The sequence below is a fragment of the Pseudoliparis swirei genome, chromosome 5 (genome assembly GCF_029220125.1).
Source record: "Pseudoliparis swirei isolate HS2019 ecotype Mariana Trench chromosome 5, NWPU_hadal_v1, whole genome shotgun sequence".
Classification (NCBI taxonomy): domain Eukaryota; kingdom Metazoa; phylum Chordata; class Actinopteri; order Perciformes; family Liparidae; genus Pseudoliparis; species Pseudoliparis swirei.
The window spans coordinates 19,008,068-19,021,999 of NC_079392.1; positions in this window are offsets into that span (position 1 = coordinate 19,008,068).

The following is a 13,932-nucleotide window of genomic DNA, read 5'->3' on the forward strand; positions in this document are numbered from 1 at the left end:
CACATCTGTGTTTAAACTGCACTTGTGAAAACCACATGTTTATTTTAAAGGCTACAAATCACATAAAGAGAATGGATCCATGACTCTGAACATCCACCTGTTTGTCTGGAGAGCTTCAGAACTTTGCGACCTCTGATAAACACAATCATTGTTCTTGTAACGTCATATTCTCCTTGCATCAGTACCCCAACTTTTGCCTTGACTGTGTTATTGTTGCTGGTCTTTTAGTTTCTTCAGTATTTGTGCCAAGTCTCTCCTCCTGTTGTACGTCTTAGAGAAACAGCCCAGTGAGGAGTGTTCTATGGTATTAGCAACTCTTTTACTGATATTTTGATTCACTTCCTGTTTTATTTTCTGGATACGATGGATATTGGTGATGCGAACTTCATGAATGAGGCTTTCTCAATATTTAAAAACATGTTGGGAAACGCCTGCAGTGCTCTTAACTAAACCAAACCTGTGAGAACAGGTGGTTCTGACTTCAGTAACATCCAAACATGTCACTATTGTTGGTACTTTGCAGCATGTTGCACTTTTGGTCACATCACACTTTGAGACATCATAGTGGATATTTTACTATTAACAACTGATGGGGTAAAGGTTTTTCATGTAATGAGGCCAGCTAAGGTGCCTGGTATGTGTATTATCAACAGAGAGGGACATGAGTTTATCAAAATATACGAGAGTATACACAGGGAGAGGACCTGAACTGAACTCTGAGCTCATCAGTCACTCCCTACATATATTGTCTTCTGTCTTTGTAGACAGGACAATACTGTTGCCTTCATTTGGGGCGGCATTAGTGAAGTAACACACTAAACTTAAGAACTTCAAGTTAAAACTTCAATGTTCTCAGTAACACATTCATGATGTATCGGTTAACATTTTTTAATTGAGATATAGGCCTACTGTACCATTTATTACATACATTTGTTATGGCCAATTCATCATTATTTTACAGAACACTGACAGGTTCACACACTGTGCTCTATAAATCAGCGTACAAAACATTTACAATAATTTAGTACATCACACTGAGTGATGAATTATGATCTTGTCTTACAAACAGTTCACTTATCAGTTTCCTGGAGTGGTGAGGATATAATGAACAATTCTAATGTAAAAACTGGACAAAGTTGGCAGCAAATACAGAAACAGGAAGTGACCAATATTACTACAATGGTTTATTTGATCACACTAATAATTTCTCTCCACTAATATGCATGTTATTACTACAATGGTTTATTTGATCACACTAATAATTTCTCTCCACTAATATGCATTATTCATTTGCAAACACATTTCTTTGATATCAATTAATATGGTTAAATCATCCTTACTTTTATACTTTTTTAAAATAGTCCAGCTGTCAACATGTTTCTTAGTTTCCTAGAAATAATATCTTTATTTTGTCCAAATCTGATGCAGAATTCATGAAAACAAGGCACTAACTGGCCTCACTGCCAGTGTCCATTCAGTGCTACATTTGTTATATGATTATGTAACACTGGATGAAAACAACACATATCATCTTTTTCACTGGGCTTTTAAAGCTGCTGTTCATCCTTAGGCCTTACAAAGAACTGGTGTCACTTTACGGGTGAAGCTGAGCCACATAATGAAAATTATACAACAGGGGTTGGTGTCATCTCTCCGTGAAGTGAAGACCTTTTAATAATGTATTTGTAATGTGTGTGGTTGCATGTGTGTGTTTTTAATGAGCACACTGGTTTCATTTATTGGCACAAACATAGAAAATCAGCAAAATGTATTTTTTAAGTCTTTTTAAGTTTTATTAAGTCTACTTAAAACTTGTTAGGGTAACAACATACAATCCAAATATATGATATATTTAGATTATATTTTCAATAAAATATGCAGTAGAAGTGGATAATTACTGTAACAAAGTGGCTGGAACAATATATTTTACCCCTCATTTTAATATGTTTTATATTGGCTGTAACATCAAGTTTTTTTTAATTAATTTTTTTAAACTTTTGGAGCCAAAATGTTGTTCTTTAGTTTAGCATCGAGGCCTGTGTGCTGCTACTGAACCAAGGGGGCACTTGACTGGTTTTACCGGAACGACCTGACAGCGCGCCAGAGAAAGACATGGTCCCTATAACCACTGCTGGTGATTACCAGAAACTCATCACAGCTGGTCCAACGGAAGCAGGCGTGGCCAGGGATGGATTAACCAACGGGCCTACCGGGCCCAGGCCCAGGGGCCCATGAGCTCAGGGGGCCCCTGGGCCTGAGCCTCCGCGCGTAACGTCGCTGTGATTAACATTGTATTGATATGAATATGATGATATGACACGATGCGCCGTATGCCGGTATATGCTGGGCTTAAGTCATTCATGTCAGTAACAGGGCCCCAATAGTCCTACTGAGGGATGGATTACCCAACGAGACTACCGGCACCAGGGGCCCATGAGCTCAGGGGGCCCATGAGCTCAGGGGCCCGTGAGTTCAGGGGGCCTGTGAGCTCAGGGGGCCCATGAGTTCAGGGGGCCCGTGAGCTCAGGGGGCCCGTGAGCTCAGGGGCCCGTGAGTTCAGGGGGCCTGTGAGCTCAGGGGGCCCGTGAGTTCAGGGGGCCCGTGAGCTCAGGGGGCCCTGAGCTCAGGGGGCCCCTGGGCCTGAACCTCCGCGCGTGACGTCGCTGTTATTAACATTGTATTGATATGAATATGATGATATGACACGATGCGCCGTAGCCGGTATATGCCAGGCTTAAGTCATTCATGTCAGTAACAGGGCCCCAATTGTCCTACTGAGAAACTAAAGAATAGCCTAAACATTCACTTTGAAGATGTCACAAGAAAGAAACCATCATGATACCTTTCAAGTGAGTGTTTATCCCCTCAGTTTATCTAGAGGACTTTAGAGGAGCTGAGTACTCCATGCAATATGGGCCCTTCAACTCTGTAGGGAGAAATCCAAAAAGCAAGTGCAAAACAATAGCAGTAGAGCTCTGTCTAAGCACCCCCAACACACACAAATGCGCTGTTTATGTATTTCTGTAAAGTTGTTCTTCATGAAGACCCCATTATGATGTTATCCACCCCTGATCTGTCTGAATGGAGCCCCTCAATCATAACACATCATAACATTTCACTGTATGCTCCTTTAAATAGGTTTTACTGGTAGGCCTTAACTGGGACAAGTGAGATTCCTTACATGAGCTTAAAAAAACTATTTTGAACAGTTTATTAAAAAAAAAATCTTGCGGTAAACTCGCGATAAAAAAATGAACGGCGTTAAAATGGGTTTGCGTTAACACCGTTAAACTGACAACACTAGTTACAACTATCGAATATTTAAAGTTAGTAAACTGGAGACAGGCAAGTTCACGATAAGGTTTTTTTTTTTTTTTTTTTTTTAAACCTTTATTGTATTTGTAAAAAATACGGACGGGGGGGGGGGGGGGCCCTTGTCATGTCCAGGCCCAGGGGCCCGTGGTTTCTTAATCCGTCTATGGGCGTGGCAGTGGGCGGAAACCGGGGGTGGATACTGTAGAGTAGACAGACAACACAACACAGACAGAAGGGAAACAAGACAGGGAATCACACACTAGGAGCAGACAGGAACCCTAACAGGCAGAGTTTCTTCCAATGTTTCTTTGGATGTGTTAACCCTCCTGTTATGTTCATTTCTTACATACAGTCGTGATGTTCCCGGGTTAATTTGACCCGGTTAATGTTGAATCATCCAAAAGTGGTCAGAAACCAAAAAATTCTAAAAACTATAGTTTGTACATCATCACCAACAACATTACTAACAATTAAATCAGTTTTTAGTGGAATTGAGTTATTTACCCCTCCATAGATCAGAGTTCAATCAGGAGCACTCACTCGTTTTAATGAAAAATACATGTTCAAACAATTTTTTAGGAACATTGAAAGGATCTAAATCTAAATTGCATTAGTCTACCATAACATGTATTTTCTCCTAAATTTTATTTGCATTTTGTAATTTTTTTCATGGGATGATGTAGATAAATAGAGATGAGACACCTGTGCTGTTCAGGGTCATAATGACCCGCCCTCTAAAAATCAAGCCAAATGAGTCATAAAGGATTTGTATTGAAAGTAAACTTTAGTTATGTTTATTTTTAGTGTTAAGATGCATAAATTATATGATAAAAGATGACCAAAGGCCAGCACACAGTCATCCTCTTGGTGCAGTCGTATGTATCTGCAGAGTGTAATGTTGTAGGACTGCTCAGCAACCATTTTGTATGTTTGGCCCTCCCCTGCTAAGGCGTGCGTGGAGTTTTCCCGCAGGGAAAAATAAAGGTTCCCGTCAAAATAGTATCTGTATTTCTCGCACAGCTGGGGTCGTTAGAAAGAGAATGTGTGTGGGTCTGAGATTGGGATGAGACAGGGTGTGTGTCTCTCCCAGTCAGACAGACAGTATATTAGAAGTACTATAGGCCTACTACATATGTATTAGTTGTGACATGAAAGAAACCCTCACATTAGTGTCCCATGTCCAATAAAGGTGTATTTAGGGGGAAGTTAAACATTGTTTAGTCTGTAAAGTGTGCTTCTCATGTAGGGTGATGGGCACACAGCAGGATAGAGATGGTTCCCATAACAACCACCTGATTCTTTTGTTTGAAGTTTGAAATGTGTACAACTTTATATATGGGGTTGTGAACGGGGTGTGTGTGTGCTGATATGTGTGTTTGTGCTGATATGTGTGTTTGTGTGTGTGTTGGTGTCTGTGCGCACGTGTGTTAGTGTGTGTGTGTGTGTGTGTCTTGGTGTGTGTGTGTGTTGGTGTGAGTGTGTGTGTTGAAACTTGGTGGGAGGGAGTAAGAAAGACTGTCCTACATTTACAAAGAAAGAAATAGTCTAAATGTGACTCTTCTGATGACTTTTAGCCTTCACTTTCACAGCCGGGTCAAATTGACCCGGGAACATCATCTCTGTTATATATACCTGCAGGGGGGGGTTGCAAATACATGATTTTTTTTGTATTTATTTTACGTTGATTACACTAAATAAGGTAAGCAGAAGAAGTTTTATACAGAAAGAGTACTTAGAAGTATTTTTCCTAGATTTTCAAACTTTGAAACGGGTCAATTTGACCCGCAACATTACAGGAGGGTTAATGTGTTTTTCCTCCGTGAAGTTGGCTCACTGTTCTATTGTAACTGAAACCAAGCTGATTACAGCTGCTGAACTCTGCAAAGACGTAAACTGCACCTCTAAGGTCGGCATGGAAATTAGTGTTTGATGCATACAAGATGGCTCCGCAAGCATTAATCTGTTCAGCAGCATTTGAAACAACATTACAGTTGAGTTTGTTTGGAGGACACTGTGACCTTGAGTGTTCACAGACTGTAAGAGAAGGGTCATCTTGTAAAAGATACACACACTAATGTCTGCTCTACCCACTACACCATTCAGTGGAAAGCTCATTTTGGAGGTAAGCTTGGTGGGGTATAGGCAGCGATAATAGCAAGGCTTTGGTTAATCTACCACCAGGAAAGTGTAATCACCCATATCTTGTTGTCTCTGATAAGCAGAGGTCCATCTCCAGCCAAAGCCAACAGACTTGATGAACAGTCAGCAGATGTTTACTCAAAGGAAGGAGACATTAACTCCGGGAAAGATTACAGAGGTAGAAGCCTTTAAAAAGTAAATAAAAAAGATTTGACCAACTTAATAATAATAATAATAAATTTTATTTGTATATCGCTTAAAAAGGTTCTTAAAGACACTTTACATGGTGAAAAAAGAGGTAGGGAGGGGGCAGCCATGGAGAAGGTCCCGATACCCAGGTCGGGTTTGGCAATGCACAGACTTTCACAACAATACTGTCTGAGCATAACCATCATGAGAGACAAGTTCATAAAAACAAGGAAAGGTTTTGTGAAATTAAGACAAAAGTCAGATGTATGGATTTGTTGGACAGCTGAGATGTGAAAGAAAAAGACTAATCTGAAGATGATAAAAAACTGCATTTTTATCTAACTTTATGCGTCTTTCAAGACATGTAAAATAAGAAGAGAAAAGTAAAAGATAAGAAAGATAACTATGAAACTACTCCCGAAACTTTAAGTGAAAAAAGAAAGGTCACAATCTCCATCTGTGTGACAAACTGTGCTCAGATCAAGATCTCCCATCAAAACATCAGTTGAGCACTTTAACTACACAAGTCCCCTGATGGTATTTATGTGTGAACAAGTTAACAACTAATACAGAACAAGTTTGTTCATCTCACTGCTCGGAGTTCAGCAGTTTGGTGACCTTAAATCTAAACACACAGCTGTAGAAAAATCGAACCCAGAGATAAATATACGGTGAGAAAGAATAGCTCAGACTCTGCAGGAAGTTAAATGCCTTGCCAAATCTCTAACTGAGCACAATTTGGCGAAACACATAGAATAGGGATTGTCTCTGTGTCATGTTGTATATACCAGTGCGTTTGAAGGAGCCAAACTGGATCTGAGATCCAAACCAGCGACGTCCCAGCAGATTATTCGGACTGTTGGGCCAATAGGATGACTTTCCATTTCAGGACTTTATTGATCATCAAACCTTCCACTTCTACATTTATAGATTATGTATGACCTCATCAGTCTAATCTTGTTAAAACCATAAGTGAACGCTCTTTGCCAAAAAAATGTCAATATCAATAACTCTGTGTCAATACACGTCAAACCAGACTACCTGCATGGAACCGTCTCTCCAAGATTTGCAATATGTTTAGATCATTTTTCTGTATCTTCACTACCTAGCTTCATTTTCATTAAGCTATCCAGCAAAGCAGCTCCACTCGCTGTGGAGAAATGCCTTGCTCATAGGCAGGAGCGAAGATTCAATGAAGAAAGGTGCATTAATTAAAGAAGCCTTGAAATAAGGTTACGGCCACTTAAGTATACAGGACAGGTGTTACTAATTAAACTGGAACAATGGATCTGCTCTCTTCAAGTGTCCCAGGAGGTCATGGCAGTGTGACAGCCAGCATACACACGACTAGACCAATACCATACTATTTCTATATACTTTGTGCACATTTTTGTATTCTCGGTTTTCATGCTTTCTTTGTATCTTCCCTTGTAGAGAGATGTTCTGACAAAGTGTATAAATCCTTCACTTTCAAGGTAAACGGGCCACTCTAAACCTCCAGCTACTTCCGCCTGCTGGGATGCAGGTGAGGTTGAGTGGAAGGGTGCTGCATGAACATGTTTCTGGCTCAAGCAAACCGTCCCAACGGTCCACTCGGAGAACATGGAGAGTAGATAATGTGCTGGTTATAAGCAATGGGTTGTGACAATGCTTTGTATGAACACTCAAGTTTGTTTCCATCCACATACTACAGAGAGATAAAAGAAACAAAACAACAAAGACAATTTTGAATCGTTTAACCTTCACCTGTCTACATTAATATTCTCTTATTTAGCCCTGTCTCCTAAAAATTAGGTTCCCATGTTGTACACCGAAATTGCATCGTGATTTGTCTTGATGTTTGCGTTTGATGTATCACAAATACATTTTAAATGAGTTGATTTCGTTTATTTGTTTGTTAATTCATTTGATTCTCTAATTGCAATCACAATATATCATCATTTCTTTCCTCACAAAAGAAAATGTGCCACATTCCAATCACTGTTGTTGGAAAATGTAATCGATTAAAGTAATAAATGACCCAGGGCGTGCTATGTTGACCTCGAAAGCCGAGTTCACATCTGCAAAAGCTGCTGTTCTTCCTGTATCCAACGGTTTGACGTGACAGTGATTTAGTTGGAAGAAAGAAAGAACTACAAGCTATATCAGCTATATCTGTCCTTCTGTACACATGACATCTATTGCACCTGTCCATCCTGGAGAGGGATCCTCCTCTGTTGCTCTCCTGAAGGTTTCTTCCCTTTTTTCCCCCCTGAAGGGTTATTTGGGAGTTTTTCCTGATCCGATACGAGGTTTTGGGGCAGGGATGTCTATGTGTACAGATTGTAAAGCACTCCGAGACAAATTTGTAATTTGTGAAATTGGGCTATACAAATAAACTGAATTGAATTGAATTGAATTGTAGTTCTAGCCACCGCTCTGAAGGTGCTCGTGCTCTAGAGGCGGCTCACAAACACAACTTCCTTGTTCTGTGTGCTTGTATTGTAAACTCGATATGGTTCCAACAAAAATGACTTTCCAAATATATGAGTGCACAGGATATTATGATTGTGGATACATTTTACAGGGTTTTGGCTGACTTGGATATGCAGCACGGCTCCACAACCAGTAAAACTCAGCTTTTACTCAGCAGATACTTTCAACACCGATTCATCATTCACATAAAAGTGGCAGAATCTTTCCTTTATGATCTGATTTGACTTTTTGCCGATCACAAATATCACACCTTAAAGAAAGGTATGTTTAACCCTTGTGTTGCCTTCGGGTCATTTTGACCCGATTCAATATTTAACCCTCCTGTCGCCTTCGGGTCAATTTGACCCGATTCAATGTTTAATGTCGGTGTTCTTTCGGGAGTCAACAAACAAACATAAAGTACCTCACACTTAAACTTGGAAAACAATATTAATTCTAATAATTTTCTGGAGATTTTAATAGCTGGGGTCATATTGACCTCAAGGGTAAAATATGTTAGTAAATATAAAGGTAACAGGAGGGTTAAACATTGAATCGGGTCATATTGACCCGAAGGCGACAGGAGGGTGAAACATTGAATCGGGTCAAATTGACCCGAAGGCAACACAAGGGTTAAGAATGTTTTTGTTTTATTTACAGGTGTATCACCTTGTCTTCAGTTTTGCATCCAGTGCCTTCGACACAATTTTAAATAAATCATGAGCCTCCATTTCGGATGTAGTTTGTCTACCATTCTCTTTTGTTTGAACATCAGTAACATTAAACAAAGAATCTGTTAAAACATTAATAGCATGTGAGTACTGAGGCCTGTTTTAGCATCTCGTTGACATTCACTATTGCACACAACACAAACTATTAGAAATCCAGAAAATTCTCACCACTTTCAGCTCCCACTGACTTAAGCTGTTATTCTAAACACGATCAATCATCACACACATCCATACACACAGGCTGACAGTTTTTCAATGGAAAACTATTGCTGGCAGAAATGCTAGACTCTCTTCTGTCCAATTTAATCTCATCGTAACAGCCAGCACGAATTTCTTCTTAATTTATTATTTCATCAATTCTTTTCTGATCTGTTGAAAACAATGCCCTGCAGAATTATATTTAATTTGGACATAATTCTTCAGCATCAACAAGGTCTGATTCACTTCGTATTGGCTTTAAGAGCTTTTCCAGGAATCTTTCAGTTTGGAAGATGTGCTGAGACATGCGTCAGACGATACGGCTTCGAGGAGCTTTCTATTGATCTGTTCACTTCCTGCTGTGTCCAAAGAAACCTCGCTGTGCACGCGGACATCCCTTCCTGGAAGAAGAAGCCCATGAATATCAAACCATCTGATGTTAATTTTACGTCACAATAATGCTTTTAAAATCTGGATTTGAGAGAGAAGTCAACCTCAGTCTACATTATCAAATGATGTTGTTTACTTCAGGAGTTATTTTTCGATGAAGTATAGCACATTAAGAAAAGGTAAAGCACACATCAAGTTAAGAAAAAGTAGGCTTTGCTCTAAATTTTTTTTTTTTTTTCCATTACTTACAGTATGCTCTTCAGACTATATCTTAATATATTTCCCTCTTCTGATAGATTTTTCATTGGGTGAATAGGGCAACAATTAATTTGTTAGAAAGTACATATTGGACTTGTGTTCTCACAATGCACTTGGATTATGCTGCAAAAGGAAAAGATTAAGAAGAAACTCTGGAGAAAGCTGGTTTCTGTGCTTGATATTTGCAGATACAAAGTACCCTTTTATTTTAGATGAGAGTTTGTTTTCATTAAGCTGCAATTGATGTGAAACTGAATCGCAGCATCAAATACAAGAACATGTGATTTCTAAGTCTGCATTTATAAATTGCAGACATTCAACAGCTTCTTGTTCGTCAAACAGTCAGGGAACCCTTGAGTCCTATCAATATCTGAAGCTGGTGTCGATTTACCTCCACAGAAACAGGTGTAGTTGGTGGTTCACATTCAGATCCTTGTTATCGCAGCCCAGTTTGTCACAAGACAACCCTCCTGCCGAGTGCTTCATGTTTGTGATACTATTCTCCATTGGCTAAAAACGATACTCACAACATAACTTCATCACTTTTTCTGCCCGGTAAAACAGTAACGGTACCTACTTAGGAAACCAGCAGCCGGTGTTTGGACAGTAACCCCTTGTACCAGCTTGGAGGAGATGGCTCATATGCCAGCCATGTTGTGAAATACAGATTTGGAAAACACTTACATATAAAAGTCATAGTCACCTGATTCCTTTAAAAAAAAAAAACATTTATAAAGATACAGCTCTGCACAACACCACCACCAACAACAACAACAACAACAGAGAGGGAAAACATCTGCAGAGAGGGTCAACAGCACATAGGGAAATTTCCACACATGAAGGATGACTCATAAAATCTTCTTTTTTTTCATCTTGATACTTTACCAAATCAGATTGCGGACACTTTCTTTCTATTTTTTTTCTTTCAGAGAACCACCAACTATTGTAATTCATTGTTCTGTGTGTGTATATTATTGAACATGGTAGTGTGGTTTACAATCACAAGTAATCCACCTTGTTACACCACAACATATTAGCTTTTGTTAATGGAAGTCATCTTTTCTTTTCAGAAAGACATTTCAAATAATCCTGTTTTATTCTTATTGTGGGTCAGTAAACAAGAGGACACTTTTTATCTGGGTTATCAAATGGGCTTCTGCCGTCACAGATGTGCAGGTGAATGAGAAAGATATATTATGACAGAGAAAATGTAGGTCAGTGTGGAATGGATGTATTGTTAATATTTAGCTTTTTATATTCTACCCCCCATAAATCCGATTATATTTGAAAATAAAATGTCCTGGGCAAACATTTTAAACTATGACATGACATGTTAAATTCCGACAAGATATGCAGGGTAATGCATCCTTTCACTTTAATACCGGACTGGATAAGGAAAGCAATGATTTAGTTTAAAAAACAATGGTGGCCATTTGTATATTTTGTATTATGAAATCTACATTTACGGATGAACTCCTAATGGGCCTTAGAATATCTCATCAAAGTCAAAGTCAAAGTCAGTTTTATTTGTCAATTTTCCATATGTGCAAACATACAGAAGATCGAAATTGCGTTTCTCTTCTGTCCAACATAAAGTGAATTGTGCAACATATAGACAACATAGAGTGCAAAAATAGTAAAAAACTTGTGAACATATAGACAACATAAAGTGCATAGACAACATAAAGTGCATCCATGCACCTTTGCCTGCAACATTTATGGTCAGTGGGACTTGTTTACCATGACCAGGGTTGTCATCTACTCGTTAATAATATTTGATTACTCCTTGTGTACACCGATAAACGCATTAAACATCAAGCTGAATAGAAAAGAAGAAGAGAGACAAGTCATTACTTTCTCTGATTACATTTGTTTGTGGTCCACAACAGTAACAATAGAAACTGATAGAATTGTATTTGTGTATATGGAGTACCATTTCTGTGTCCTCGTCCGATCTATTAGCCCACTTGTCCCTCATCCCTGTCTCTCGTGGCCTAGATACCTTTCCCATTCAGAGAATGGACGTCATACAATCCTTCATTGTCAAGTCACACCTACATCCTTCTCTGTCTGCAGTCACTGTGAAGAAAACAAGTGTGAGGTATGAACAATTCCTTGACCTTCACTTGTTTGTTGGTGTTTTACATTATATGCTATACATGTACACGTCAACATGCATGTACACGTCGACATACATGTCCGCCCAACTTGCCTCCTTAACCCCATCCCGTCTCACATTCTCCAGGCTATTGCTCCTGACCTTCTTCCCTTTCTCACCCATCTTATTAATAGCTCCCTCTCAACTGCTGTTTCCTTAACTCTCTGAAGGAGGCGAGAGTTAACCCTCTCCTGGTTACTTCTTTATGTGCCCACACATGTCCCCATGTGGTTGTATACCTTAGTTAGAAGTAAATAGTCTGTATATAAACTATAAAATAAACTGAATAGAATAATTATGAAATATTGTTGAATTGGGTTATCATTCCTGATGACAGTTGAAGTCTTTGCATTATGAATTAAGTCTGACCTTGTTGTGGCAGGTACACCCGCACATATCAAACGTTTATTGAAACTGACTTGACTTTTGCTTCACTTCTTGACGTCATTCTTTACGCTGACGACTGTTCATGAACGTGACCATCTCATCAACTTGACCGACCAAAGGTCAGATAATGTGGCGAGGAAATAGCTTTTTGCACGAATATTTGTCTTTACCGTGTGCTCTTTGCTGCTTTTGCTTTGAAGCTAGCTGTCAGTGAACCCCTTCATGACGTCATTAGCTATCTTAGATCAATGGTCGTCCTCAAACGTCTCTTTAATACAAAGATGTCTGTGGAGGGTTTCTTCATTGAGTTCCTGGGGATTCACTTTACTTTATTTGACCCAAGTGAGTACATTATCTTCTGCTTGTGCTCAAACACATGTTGATATCAGGCTGCACAACAAACTGCAGTAGATCGCTGGAGATCCTGGCAAACTCAACACTTTACTCAGCACTTTACTTTGTTTTCCCCTTGTTTCCTCTGTATATTTAGTATTTTAGTTTTAGTATTTAGTATTTAGTCTTGTTATTGTGTTTTGTGTTTTATTTTTATTAATGCTCTAACGTGCACCCGCTGCTGTGATCCTGAAATTTCCCGACTGTGGGACTAATAAAGGATTATCTTATCTTATCTTATCATATCTTATATTCTTGTTTTTATTCTTGCTTCATATCTACTGGCACCTACCTTTTCCTTTGCTATTTGCTGTTATCTAAGGTGCACTAACCTAGCTAACCTAGTTCTATTCAGTGTGTAACAGCCATTCCAGTGGGCGAGCATGCACAATACCAGGGCCCTGGCCCACCTGCCTTTACTCTGCAATGACATGTCTAAATGTCTCGACTGCCGAGTATAAATGTATCTGGATCTTCAAAGCAAGTACGGTTTCTTTTCACAATGCATCTAGGCCTCTCGGTCTCGGCTTATCGGAAATTAATTCTGGATTCGCCAATTTGTGCATCTTACAATTTTTAGAACCTAAGTTTAAATAAGGGCTATTCATGTGTTTGTGCTGGGAAGACAAGTGACCTAAAAAAAGAAATATATATATATATATATATATATATTATCTGCTGACACAAGTGTCTGTTTCCTAATACTGGGCTTAATGGCGACACATGATAGACCAGAAAGTTGAAATTACACGGTTTGGCCGCTATGGACCATGACTTCAAATTCCACTGCTGATTCCATGGGAGAGACTGTAAGAGGATGGACTTTGCCAACATGTCTTTTCCAACAAGGTTGTACCTCTCATGTTTTTTATTGATTCAGTGCTAAGTCTAGTTTCTAGTAGTAGATACTAGTGTACATTGGGTTCATGGATTGATTACTATTACTGGCTTTGCAAGATACTCAACATGCACTTGTTGAACAAGTTCGCTAATCTTTTTCACATTTTCCCCATACATTCTACATTTGATAAACATTTGAACTCAAAAGCAACAACTTTAAGCGGAACCCTGTTTTACAATTTCTATCATAACATAAATGCATCGAACCAAGTGGGAGCTTCCGTTCTGTTCGCTCTGTATCTCGTGTGGTTTTGTAAGGAGGATTTTATTATCGTCGGTTCCCAAACTCTACTGTGCTGAGCGGGATCCTGTGAGTCAGATATCTTCACGTTAAATATCAACCTCATACAGACTCTGTATTATTGTAACGTCCAGACCTTTCATTGTAGTTTTGTTGTCGCTGTCAGGCTCTGTTGTGTT